The following is a 12,954-nucleotide window of genomic DNA, read 5'->3' on the forward strand; positions in this document are numbered from 1 at the left end:
AGTGTGGGTGCTCAGTGGCCAGCGTGGCTGGCGAGTGGCGCGTGGTGGACGGTGTGGCTCTGAACACACCTCGGCCTCGACCTTCCGGGTGCAGGCGCCCCGTTTAGTCCTGGCGACAGCCCCACCAGGGCAGTAACGGGTCGTCCCTTTAGTCCCTTTACTGTGGGGCCAGCACCGCGCCCAGCCGGAGGGCTGGGTCCATTGTCCAGGGAAGGAAGGAGGACAGCAGCACATGTTCCAGGCTGGGAGTCCAGCTCCGGGCTGCTCTGGGCCGCCCGCCTCTGCCCGCTCCCCACCCTGGGGGGCTGGGTGGCATCTGACCCCGGGGACTGAGCAGGGGGCGCAGCCAGGCGCTGGGGCTTATTACGTATCTTCCTCATCATAATGATCCCTCCTCCAGGTTGGAACTCAGCAGAGGTGCGCCCCTCCCCGCAGAACCGTGTTCCCTTCACCAGCGCACGGTGGGCGGCAGGTGGGTGTGAGCGTGGCCTGGTGTTGCCCAGTCCTGGAAGTTGACAAGCATGTCAGTCCAACTGTTCGTTGGCAGTGTACATAGCAAGAGCCCCACACCCCAAGGCAAAGCCGGGGGTCCTGCCTGCCCTCTGCACTGGGGGTGGGGACGATGCGAGTGTGGGTTTGCAGGGGCAGCAGCTGCCGGGGCCATTGGCCTGACGGGCTTGACCGTGGCCCTCTGCTTCAAGCCCTCCATGGCTGCCCAGTGCCCTCAGAGCCAAGCTCAAGCCCCACCCCTCCACTGCGTCACCCCAAAAGATGGCACCCTGCTCCATCTCACCTCCGGGCCTCAGGGGAGGCCGCTCATCCCTCCTTCACAAATCTGACTGCTGCTGTCCCCCAGGACCTGGTGCCTAACTGTGTGGCAGACATTTACTGGGGTTCACTGTGTGCTGGTTCCGGACGCCCAGGTGGGGCCATGACCCCGGAGCTCGTGGTGGTCGGGGGTTGTCCTGCCTTCCTCCTGGAGGCCTTTTCAGGTCCTGATGGGGAGGTCGGGCTACCACAGGCCTGTGTGTGTTGGATACAGTGGGGCCCCGGCGGTGGGGGTAGGTGGGGGGTGGTGGTCTGGCACACAGTAGGAGCACACCGGGCTTGGAAGCCCTTCCAGAATCCAGGACTCTCAGGCTCCAAGTCAAAAAGTGTGGGAGGGAGTGGGGGGGGGCTTGCCATTGTGGGGTCCGTCTCTCTAGACGCCTTTCCTGTTACTCGCCAGCAATTTCCTAGCACAGAATGGAGCCTCCCTGACCTACGTCAAGGGGACATGCATGTCTGCCACACCCAAGTTAGCTGTTGGGACAGACAGACAGCGTGCAATAACAGGACTGAGCGAGGGGCTGAACACGTACAAGTACTGGGTCTGCGGGCACAGCGGCACCTCCCAACTCAGCTGGGGCATCTGAGGAGGCTTCCAGGAGGAGGTGGCTCCTGACGGTTGAGTGTGCATTACCTGGGGGAAGGAACCAGGCACAGAAACTCACAGGTGAGCAGCAAGGGGGCTGGAGGCCGAGGGGGTGATCAGCAAAGGTGACATGGCCTGGACCAGGTGGGCCGTGGAAGCAGGAGAAGGACAGGTTGGAGGGACCCTCAGAGGCTGAGGGATGGACCGGGCAGGCAGTCAGGAGCGAGGCCAGTGCCCTTCCACCCTTTAGAGAACCTCCCTTATCCTTTGCTGTGACATTGTACCAGAAGTTTCCAGGGAGACAGGCGAGCGGAGACCAGGCGCCCCGCCATCTCCCCTGTGCCTGTTCTTCTTCCCATGGCACCTTGAATTGATCGAAAAGAAGAGCCGGGGATCAAGAGGACGTGGCACTCCCTTCCTTGGGGCCCAGTGTGACTTCTGCTGTCCTGTTTTCCATTTCAGTTTAAGGTCAATTGGTTCTTGAGGGTCCTCGTGGAGAGCCCGTGGCTGATGCTCTTCTCCTCTCAGCTTCTGGGGGCTTCCTGGAATGAGAAGGGCCGTGGGCCTGAGGACCACTCTGTCGGAGGGTCCTGGGAATCCTTCGGCCGGGGCTACACCATCTCCCCTTGGCCGCTCGGGGCTGCGTGTGATGGGAAGAAGCCCCAAGTACTGCTGTGAGGTCTCTGACGCTGGGCCTCGTTTCCAAGCCCACCAGTGCCCATTGCGGGGGCTTTCTCTGTCCTGGGGTCCCTGAGCTTCCTGCCTGAGCAGCACTTGAATGTCCCTAGTGTCCCAATAGAGAAAGGTGTCCAGTGGAAAAAATGCCCGGTGACGAAGTGTGTATCTCCCACCTCCAACCCCCCAAGCACCCCTAGTTCCTGGCTGCCTTTTCGCTCTGACGTTGGTCACCCCCGGGGGAGTGGGAATTGGATGGGGTGAAACGTTTATCTATTTTTGTGCTGATGGCTTTTTGTCCGAAGAGCAGAGCTGTATTAGTGTTTTTATTTGAAAACTATTTTTTTTTTAAATTGAGGGTTAGCTTACAGTCAAGTAAACAGCTCTGTGACATTTTACGTACTTTTCATGTATAGTATCTAAAATGCAACAAAATGTAGGTTTTAAATGAGTTTATCTGAATCATCTCTGCTGTACTGGGTGGACAGGAGATACGCAGACTGGCCTCCTTTGGCTGAGAACTTGGCTATTTACTCCCCAGCCTGCTGTCCTCACCAGGAGTTATTATCTGAGGTCAAGGGTGAGGGAACAGGCTGGAGAAGGCGGGAGTCGTGGGTGGGAGGAGACTCGGGTCTCTGGACTCAACCCAGGGCTCTCTGCAGCCGCGCACTACATTGTGTCTGGGGTCCCTGCCCCAAGTTATGCCCCAAAACTGAGCCGTGGGCCCCATTCCGGAGCATGCAGAGTGCTGTCAGCCGGCACGCACACAGCATTCATTCTTTTCGTTCAGTCGTTCAACAAATGCCCAAAGCCTGTGATGTGTGCCAGGTTCTGTGCAAAATCCTTTATGTGAGTAGCTCTTTCAATACCCACTGATGTGCTCAGAAAGGGTGAGAGACTTGCTGAAGGTCACACAGTCAGAGAGTGGAGTGGGGACCTGAACTTGGGCAAGTCTCACACAAAAGCCCCCAAACCCACTTTCTTAAAATTCCACCCCTTCAGTGGCTTGGCCCCAACCGGCAAGCCTTCTGCCACTTCCTCCGTGACCTCAGGGGCTCTGGGGTAGGGACCGTCCCTCTGCAGTACGGTCCTTGGTCCTCGGCAGGAGCTCCACGAGAGGGAGCTGAGGGCCAGGCTGGCAGGGGCCTTGCTGTAAAGTGGGCTGGGTGGAGGAGAGGCCCGGGGGCTCTGGGCTGCTGCGTCTCTGTGGCTGCGTCAGGTCTGCACATTGTGTCCCCCTCGGCAAGGGGGCTCAACAAGGTCAGCACCGAGGTCTGGTTTATCCCGTCTCACGGAGGAGGAAGCAAGGCCCAGGGAAGGGCGGCACACTGCCCGAGTCACACAGCCTCTGAACCCAATAATGGACCCCACAGTGGCCTGGAGCCCAGTAATCCCGGCCTGGTCATCATGGGGGTGGGTGAGGGCCGAGGGCTGTCCCTGCTTGCAAACTTCCAGTGGCATCAAATGAGTGAGTCAGGCCTCTGCGGGCTCGGGCGCGCTGGCAGGCGGGTGGGTGGCGGGCACTTGAGTTAAGTGTGGCTAATTTGGTACAAGAACATGAATGCCACTGGCAATTTCTGCATCTTAGAGAAAACAGGGAACAGTATGAGGCTTGTTCCAGACGCAGCTAGAAGGGGGGCTGGGCAGGATGCTGTGTAGGGAGGACAAAGGCACCCCGGCACCCCTTCCCCTGCCAGGGCGCTGGGTGGGGCACCTGCAGCCCGTGGGAAAGGCAAACGGGGCTCCAGCATGGTGACAGGTCAGGGTGAAGGTGGACCCCAAGGACTATATCTGCGGTGGCCCTGGTGAGCTGTCTACCGTCTACCTGCCATCTACCTGTCTACCTGCCTGCTCGGCACACGGAGGCAGGTTTCCCCCTCCCAGCCCCCAACCCCCTCCACCCCATGCTTGCAGCTCACTCTCCTTCTCCCTCACTTCCTTTCCTGCATGGGGAGTAACACGAGGGTCCTGGAGGTAAGCATGGCGTGAGAAGCCTGGGAGGGACACCGGGTAACAGGGGTCACCCCCTTGCCCCAGCCTGGGCTTGGCTGCTGGAACAGAGCTGGCCCCTGGTTGGGTGTCCATGCCTGTGCCCGTGTCACAGCCAGTTGCAGGGTGAAACTGCCAGTTCAGGAGTTGGCATTTGTCCTCAAAAACCACTATGTCCTTGATTCAGAAACACAGACCCTCCCCAGGTTCTAGATTGGAAGGAGAGAACTAGGAGTCTGTGGGAAGGGTGATTCTGAGCTTTCCCCAGAGCCAGACGGCTCGGACCAATCCTGGCTCCCTGATCCTGGCTCCCCATGCCATTGCTTCCTGCACCAGTACTGCCAGAGCTCTCGGGAGACCTCTGTGCCCAAACAGGCCTGAGCCCTGCCCTGAATCTTCTGCTCTGACACAGGACCCCGCTGGCCCAGTGACCATAGGGAACATGGAAAAGCAATCATCATACTCTCTACTTGGAAAGGACTATTATACACTTGGGAGATACTGATTGGGACGTGCTGACCCACGGTCCCTCGTGGATAGTGGGGCTTCCTGACTGCCATCATCACATTTGCTCAAGCAGTGGACACAGAGCTGTAGAGGTGAGAAGTCCCTCATCTTGGAGCATGGGTTTGGTGGCCCTTGGGTGCCTGAGACCCTAGTGCTGTGACATGTGAGGTGGCCTGAGATGGGCTAAGCTGGATGGGACATCTGGGATGGCGTGATGAATTCTGACTCATTTTCTCTCCTTTGAACAGCTCTTTTAGGACCGTCCTGGGCAGTGTGGTATCTCAGCCAGGATACTGGACGTGGGCCCCCCCCCATTGTGCTCCCCAATCCCTGATTATCCCACGTGCCCAGGGCCACACAGCTAATACTGGGGAGTGGTGAAGAGCAAGGGAAATGACAAAATATGTTGAATTGAATGAAAATTAAAACAAAGCATAACAACTTTCCGTGATGCAGCCAAAACCAAATTCATAGCTTAAATTCATTTAAGGAAAATCTATATGAAGGAGAATTTATAGTTAAATGCTTCTTTTAAAAAAGAGGATCAGTGATCTAAGCTTCCACCTTGAGAAACTAGAAAAAGAAGCAAATTAAATTCAAAGCAAACAAGGAAGGAAACAGTACCAAGCAGAAATCAATGAAATAGACAAAAGAAAGGTGATAGGAGAAAATAATTAATGAAAACTGAAGTTGCCTTCATGAAAAGATTGTATATAATTGACAAATTTCTAGTCAGACTACCCAAGAAAAAAAGAAGACACAAATTACCAATATCAGGAATGAAAAAGGGGACATCACTACAGATTGTATAGCTATTAAAAGGCTAATAAACAACATTACAATTTATCCTCATAAATTCTACAGCGTAGGTGAAATAGACAAATTCTCTGAGTGACATAAGTTACCAAAGCTCACTCAAGAAAACAATAGTCCCATATGTATTAATTCCCATATATATTAACATCTACAGCTAACATCATAAATATATTAAAGAATTTGTTGTTAAAAACCTTCCAACAACAACAACAAATTCCAGACCTAGATGAGTTTCCTGGTAAATTCTACCAAACACTTAGGAAAGAAATAGTACCAACCACACAAATCTCTTCCAGTAAATAGAAGAGGAGGGAACAGCTATCAACTGTTTTTCTGAGACCGGCATTACCTTAATACCCAAACCAGACAAAGACATTACAAATTAAAAAACTACAGACCAATATCCCTCATGAACATAGACACAAAAATTCTCAATAAAATATTATCAAATCAAAGCCAGTAGATCCAAAAAGGATAATACATCATGAGTAATGGGATTTATCCTAGGAATGCAATTCTGGTTCAACATTCACACCCAATCAATAGAATTTGCCTAATTAACAGATTAAAGAAGAAAAAAACATACAATCGTTTCAATAGTAAAAACAAAGCAGTTGATAAAATTCAACATCTATTCATGGGAAAATAAAAACAAAAAAATCTTTCAGCAAACCTGAGAGAAAAGGGAATTTCCTCAGTCTCACAAAGGGTGTCTACAAAAACCCTGCAGCTAACATCATAATTCGTGGTCAATATTGAATACTTTTCCTCTAAGTTCAGGACCAAAGTAAGTGTATGCATCATTACTCCTAGTCAGTACTGTACAGGACAACATAGCCAGTGGAATAAGGCAAGAAAAAGAAAGAAAAAATGTACAAACTGGAAAAGAAGAAATAAAACTACTTCTGTTTGCATTCAATGTGGTCATCGATATAGAAAAGCTCAAGGAACTAATCAGTGAGTTTAGCAAAGCAACAGGATACAAGGTTAACATACAAAAAATTAATTATAATTTGATGTACCAGAAATGAATCATTAGAAATTGAAATTAGAAAAGATACAAAACCATTTACAATAGCACCAACAAACAAACAAACAAACACACACACACACACACACACACACAAACAACCACCACCACCTAGGTATAAATCTAAGGAAACATGTAGAAGAGATCTGTGTGCTGAGACTACAAAATATTGTGAACGACATCAAAGAAGACCTGAATAAATGGGGAGCTATAGCAGGTACATGGGCTGGAGGACTCAATACAGTTAAAATGTCATTTCTCCCCAAATTTGTGATTTAAAACCAATCAAAATCTCAGCAGACATGTTTGTAGAAATCAACACGCTGATTCTAAAATTCATGTAGAAGGACCAAAAAAGCTTTGAAAAAAAGAACAAACGTGGAAGATTCACACTATCTGCTGTTAAGACTTATTTTAAAGCTATAATAATCAAGACAGTGTGGTACTGGCAAAAGGATATATGTATAGATCAGTGAGACAGAATATGGAATAAACCCCAATGTATATGTTTAATTGATTTTCACCAAAAGTGAAAAATAATTCAACAAATGATTCTGGAACAGTTAAACATTCATATGCAAAAAAAATAAAAAATAAAAGGACGGACTCCACACCTTGCACCATGTACAAATACATACAAAAATTAACTCAAAACAGAATATAGAACTATAAAATTTGTAGAACTAGTATAAAATCTAAAACTAAAAAACTCTTAGAAGAAAACATAGGAAAAAAATTTTTGTGTTCTTGGTTGGAGCAAAGATTTCTTATATCTGACAACAAAAGCGTAATTCTTTAAATATTTGATAAATTAGACTTTATCAAATTAAAAAAATTTAATGGAAAGGCAATCCACAGACTTGGAGAAGATAATTTCAAAACACAAATCTCATAGAGTTTGTATCCAGAATATATAAAATACTCCACTAACTCAATAATGAGTAAACAAAAATTTAAAAATGGACAAAAGATTTGGACACATCATCCAAAGAATATAAACGTATGCCAAAAAAAGCACATAAAAAGATGATCAATGTAATTAGTTATTATGTCAATACTGAATAATGAGATACCACTATAACCTAGGATAATGGCTTTTAAAAAGCCATTATCTGACAGTACGAAGTGTTGATGAGAGTTCAGAGCAACTGGAACACTCTTACATGACTGGTGGGAACACAAAATTCTACAGCCACTCTGGAAAAAGTTTGACAGTTTCTTGTAAAGTTAAACATACACTTACAACATGTCCTAGAAATTCCACTCCTACATGTTTACCCAAGAAAATCATACAAAAAAATCTGTGTCTGAATGTTTATAGCAGCTCGATTTATAATTATCCCAAACTGGACGCAACTCAAATATTCTTCAACTATGGTATGCCCATATAATGAAATACTTTTCAGCAAGGAAAATGAATGAACTATTGATACATGCAAGAACACGGATGAATTTCAAATACAGTATGCCAAGTAAAAGAAGTCAGACTCAAAAGCCTGCATACCATATGCCTTCATTTAAATTACATTCTAGAAAAGGCAAAAATATAGGGACAAACAGTAGTTTGTTGGTGGTTGTTAGACACTGGGGATGGATTTGGGGAGGTGATGGATCTGCTCTGTATCTTGATTATGGTGACAGTTACATGACTGTTTAAATTTGTCAAAATTTACAACATTGTACACTAAAAAGGACAAATTTTACTATAGATAATTATCCTTCCATAAACCTGACTTTACTTACTTACTTAATTATTTTTCTTTTTAAGACTTTTATTAAAAATATAGCTAACATGCAATATTATATTAGTTTCAGGGGCACACCACAGTTATTCAACATTTATCTACCTAAAGAAGTGATCACCATGGTAAGTCCAGCAACCACCTGACACCATACTATGCTGTCACAATCTTATTGACTATATTCCCCATGCTGTACATTACATCCTCGTGACTTATTTGTTTTATACCTGGAAATTTGGACCTCTTATTCCCCTTCCGCTTCCCCCCCTTTTTAAATGTATCCATTACAGTTGACATTCAATATTATTTTATATTAATTTCAGGTGTGCAGCATAGTGGTTAGACATTTATATAATTTAAGAAGTGATCCTCCTGACTAATATACTGCCCACCTGGCACTATACATAGTTATTACCATATTATTGACTATTTCTTGTGCTTTCCACCCCATGACTATTTTGTAACTAACTACCAATTGGTATTTTTTAGTCCCTTCACCTTTCACTCTGCCCCCCAACAGCCTCCCATCTATCACCCCAACAAATCTAGTCCCCATCTGACACCATACATAGTTACTGCAGTATTATTGACTATAGTCCTTATGCTACATTCTGATTCCTGTGTAACAACCAGTTTGTACTTCTTAATCCCTTCCTGTTTTTCACTCACTCCCAAACCCCTCCCATCTGGCAACCATCAGTATGTTCTCTGTACCTATGAGTCTGTTTCTGTTTTGTTTGTTTTGTTCCTTAGATTCCACATATAAGTTAAATCACATTGCATCTGTCTTTCTCTGTCTGACGTACTCCATTCAGCACAATAGCCTTCAGGTCCATCCACGCAGCGGCAGATGGTGAGAACCCATTCCCTTCCCTGGCTGAGCAATATTCCATCGTATCTATGTAACACCTCTTCTTTATGCATTTTTCCATCCATGGACACCCAGGCTGCCTCCACATCTTGGCCATTGTAAACAATGCTTCAATGAACATATGGTTGCACACGTCCCCCTGAAGTAGCCTTTGGGTTTCTTCAGACAAATACTCAGAAGTGGGATTACTGGGGCTTTCCTTGTCTCTTCTTATCTCCTTTGTTTTAAAGTCTACTTTGTTTAGCATAATTATTGCTACCCTAGCTCTTTTTTTTTCATTTCCATTATCTGTGACTGGCCCGGAGCTACCTGGTAGGAGCTACAAAGCAGTCCACAGTTGTTCACTGCCAGTGCTAACCCTGGAGGCACGTGGGACAGGCCACGCTGCTGAGGACAGCTGCCACCAGTACCAGGCCTGGGGTAACTCCACAAAATGCCAGGACACCCAGAGGCCTGCTGCCACCTGCCGGCTCCCTTAAGGTTTAGCCCCTGATAAAGCCTCCTATGGTAAGCTAGTTGGTGAGGCAGGGTCTCAAGGAGTCACTAGAGGGGGAACAGTTGTGGTCACCAGGTTAATGTAGACTCTGGTTTGGCCCCAGTGCTGAGCCTGGAGCTACTCAGCAAAAGTCTCAGAGCACACCGAGGCTAGTTGCCTTCTGCCTGGGGACTTCCAAACTTGGGACTCTGATAGTTTTCCAAGAAAGAGTGCAGTGTGGAAGGGGCTGGCTGCTCGAGGAGAAAGTGCCTCCAGCTGTGCGCAAGTTGGGTGCGGCGGGGTCCCAGCTGAGTCAGCAGAGCAGAGCTGTGGAGCTCCCCGGGCCAATCAGATTCAGATTTGGTCGTAAGCGTAAGCGTAGGGGGCGGGCTCAACACAGGAAAGATGGCGCCCGCCTGCTGGCTGCTCGGGAGGAGGACCCCTCACAGGGAAAATGCCGACTGTCTTCCAGCCCTCACTTGGTAGCACATACCTCCTTCTGGCCCCCGTATGTCTCCGAGGTCCCCTGAGTGACCGTCCCTGCGCTGGAGCCCAAGGTGAGTGCCTGCGAGTGAGTGAGTCCATGTGTGGGCCGGTTAAGAGGAGGCCTGCATTTTCTGCAGCTTTCCATCCCACCTGGAGGTCGGACTCCCCATTGCTTTTCACAGACAGGGGTTGTGGGGGCTCCTCTTCCTGGCACCAGTGCTCTGGGCTGGGAAGCCTTGTGGGGGGTGGAGTCCCTCGCTTCTCGGGGGGAACTTGTGCGGCTGAGGTGTCCCTCCTGGTTCTCAACCACTACATGGAGGTTTGGGGCCCGTTCTGCGTCTCCGCCCCTCCTACCAGTCTCTCCGTGGCTTCTCCTTTATATTTTTCAGTTGTAGGACTTCTGTTCGGCTAGACTTCAGATGGTCCTCCAGGTTTATTGTTCTATAATTTAGTTGTAATTTTAATGTAGGCATGGAAGGCAGCAGGCCCCGTGTTGTCTACCCTTCATCTTGGATCCCTCCCGATAAACCTGACTTTAAAATAATCGATTTGGGAAAATTAACATCTTTATAAACCACAAACACAATATATGTCCCCTATTTATTTAGGTCTTTATTAACGTCTATTGATAATGTCACGTTATTTTTTCTCTAGAGGTCTTGTACACATTCCACTAGATATATTTCTAGGCACCTGATATCTTTTGATGTTGTTGTAGGTGGTATCATTTTAAAATTCTCATTTTCTAATAATTTACTCCCATTATAGAGAAGTAAGTATGATTTTATATGTTGATTTTATATCCAGCAATCTTGTTAAACTCTTAGTAGTTCTAATTATTGATTTGTAGGTTATTTTGGATCTTCTATATACAAAATATTGTCCTCTGTGAAAAATGACAGTTTTGTTTCTTCCTGTCTGGTCTTTTTATCTTTTTCCTTTTGTTATTGCATTGGTGGGGGCTGCAAATAAAACACCGAACAGAAGTGTGAGAGAAGAAATCCTTGCCTTGCTTCTAATTTCAAAGAGGAAAGTTTTAATCTTTTATCGTTAAGTATAATGATTGCTGCAGATAGATAACTTCTATAGATAACTTTCACAAATTAAGGAAGTCCCCTTTTATTCCTGGTTTGCTAAGAATTGTTTTAGTTTTAATCATGAATGGATGTTGAATTTTCACAAATGTCTTTGTTACACATTGTGAGATTCTCATCTGATTTTTCTCTTTAATGTATCAATGTAGAAAATTGTATTGATTGCTTTCCTAATGATAACCAAATCTGCATTTCTAATATAAACACAATTCTTTAATTGTGCATTATCTTTTTTATTGCTGAATTAAATCTGCTAATATTTTGCTTTATATTTCTGCATCTATATACATGAGTGATAGTCTCCTTTCTTCAAAGCTGGGACTAGGCTGAAGCCCGTGAGACGCCTCTGGTGCAACATGTAAGAAGGCACCCAGTCTCACCCTGAACCTGCCTCCTTACATTTGGTGCCCTTCACACTTCACTCACCTCTCCCTAGTCCTGGCCTTACCTTTCTCATATGTTTTTGTTGGGGTTTGATTTTAAATTTATGCTCCCCTTACCTAATGAATTGAGAAGTGTACCCTTATTTTCTGGGAGAGTTTATGCAAGGTTGGAATTACTGTATTTCTTACTTAAGCATTTGGCAAATATTGCATGTCAACTGTAATTGAAAAAAATTATTTAAAAGAAATAAAAATTAAAAAAACAAATAAAATTATTAATGGATCAAAGAAACATTTGATAGAACTTACTGGTAAAGTCCTGTAGAGCTGCAGTTCTCTAGGAAGTATTGTTTTTGTTTCTTTGTTGATTAAACTCATGTAATGGTTATAGGACTACTCAGTTTTTCTAGCTCTATTTTCTGGAGTTTGTTTTGATGAATTACTTCATTTCTTTATTCTTTAAAATTTGCCCATCTCATCTAATTTCATACATTTTTCAAATGTGTGGGCATCTTGTTCACTTTTAATGGATGTTAGGCTTTTGTTTGTATCTTTGTAAAACCTAGACATTGTTTTTTTTTTTTTTTTAATTGGGGAAGGGGAACAGGACTTTATTCAGGAACAGTGTGTACTTCCAGTACTTTTCCCAACTCAAGTTGTTGTCCTTTCAGTCTTAGTTGTGGAGGACTCAGCTCAGCTCCAGGTCCAGTTACTACTGCTAGTTGCAGGGGGCACAGCCCACCATTCCCTGCGGGAGTTGAACCGGCAACCTTGTGGTTGAGAGGACGTGCTCCAACCAACTGAACCATCTGGGAGCTCAGTGGCAGCTCAGCTCAAGGAGCTGTGTTCAATCTTAGTTGAAGAGGGTGCAGCCCACCATCCCTTGCGGGACTCGAGGGATTGAACTGGCAACCTTGTGGTTGAGAGCCCACTGGCCCATGTGGGAATCGAACCGCAGCCTTCGGAGTTAGGAGTGTGGAGCTCCAACCGCCTGAGTTATTTTAGAGTCTTTGTCAGACTGCTCTACAAACTCAACCTCTCCTTTCTACTATTTCTCCTTGTGCTTTTAAAATAGGAATTTGCTGGCTCACTGTCATTGGGAGCCTCAGAGTTTTGCGTCCTCTGGTTTTAAATGCCTTTCACACTCTCTCCTGCCTGATTGGCCCTGACTAGTTTTGTGTTTGTCTACTTGGCTCCGGGCGCCTAGTGCAGAATCACGTCCTGAGGGGTGTTCCTGTGCTGTTGTGACGCGGGATGGAGCAGGTTCAGTCCTGGAGGCAGAAGGCAGCTTGGCGGGGCTTCTCACTTCGAGCTGTGGCATCAGCTTTCCTCTGCCGTCCCCCCCATACACAGGCTGAAGCACCTCTAAATGACAGCCATGGTGCCAGGCTGCCCTGCTCTTTTCTTGTTTCCTTTTACTGGCCTGTGTCCTGGCCCCGCCTGGTCCCCGTAGGGAGAGTCAGACCCAGCCC

General features: G+C 46.6%; 1 long non-coding RNA gene across 1 annotated transcript; it reads left to right on the top strand.

Annotated features, from left to right (window-relative positions):
• Window positions 1-1,289: 1,289 nt before the first annotated feature.
• On the top strand, window positions 1,290-11,722 carry LOC308505189. The gene is made up of 4 exons (XR_013994475.1): window positions 1,290-1,495; window positions 4,491-4,677; window positions 8,241-8,298; window positions 8,927-11,722. It is a non-coding gene; the product is annotated as an uncharacterized lncRNA (long non-coding RNA).
• Window positions 11,723-12,954: the final 1,232 nt, after the last annotated feature.

The sequence above is a fragment of the Rhinolophus hipposideros genome, assembly GCF_964194185.1.
Source record: "Rhinolophus hipposideros genome assembly, chromosome: 11".
Taxonomy (NCBI): domain Eukaryota; kingdom Metazoa; phylum Chordata; class Mammalia; order Chiroptera; family Rhinolophidae; genus Rhinolophus; species Rhinolophus hipposideros.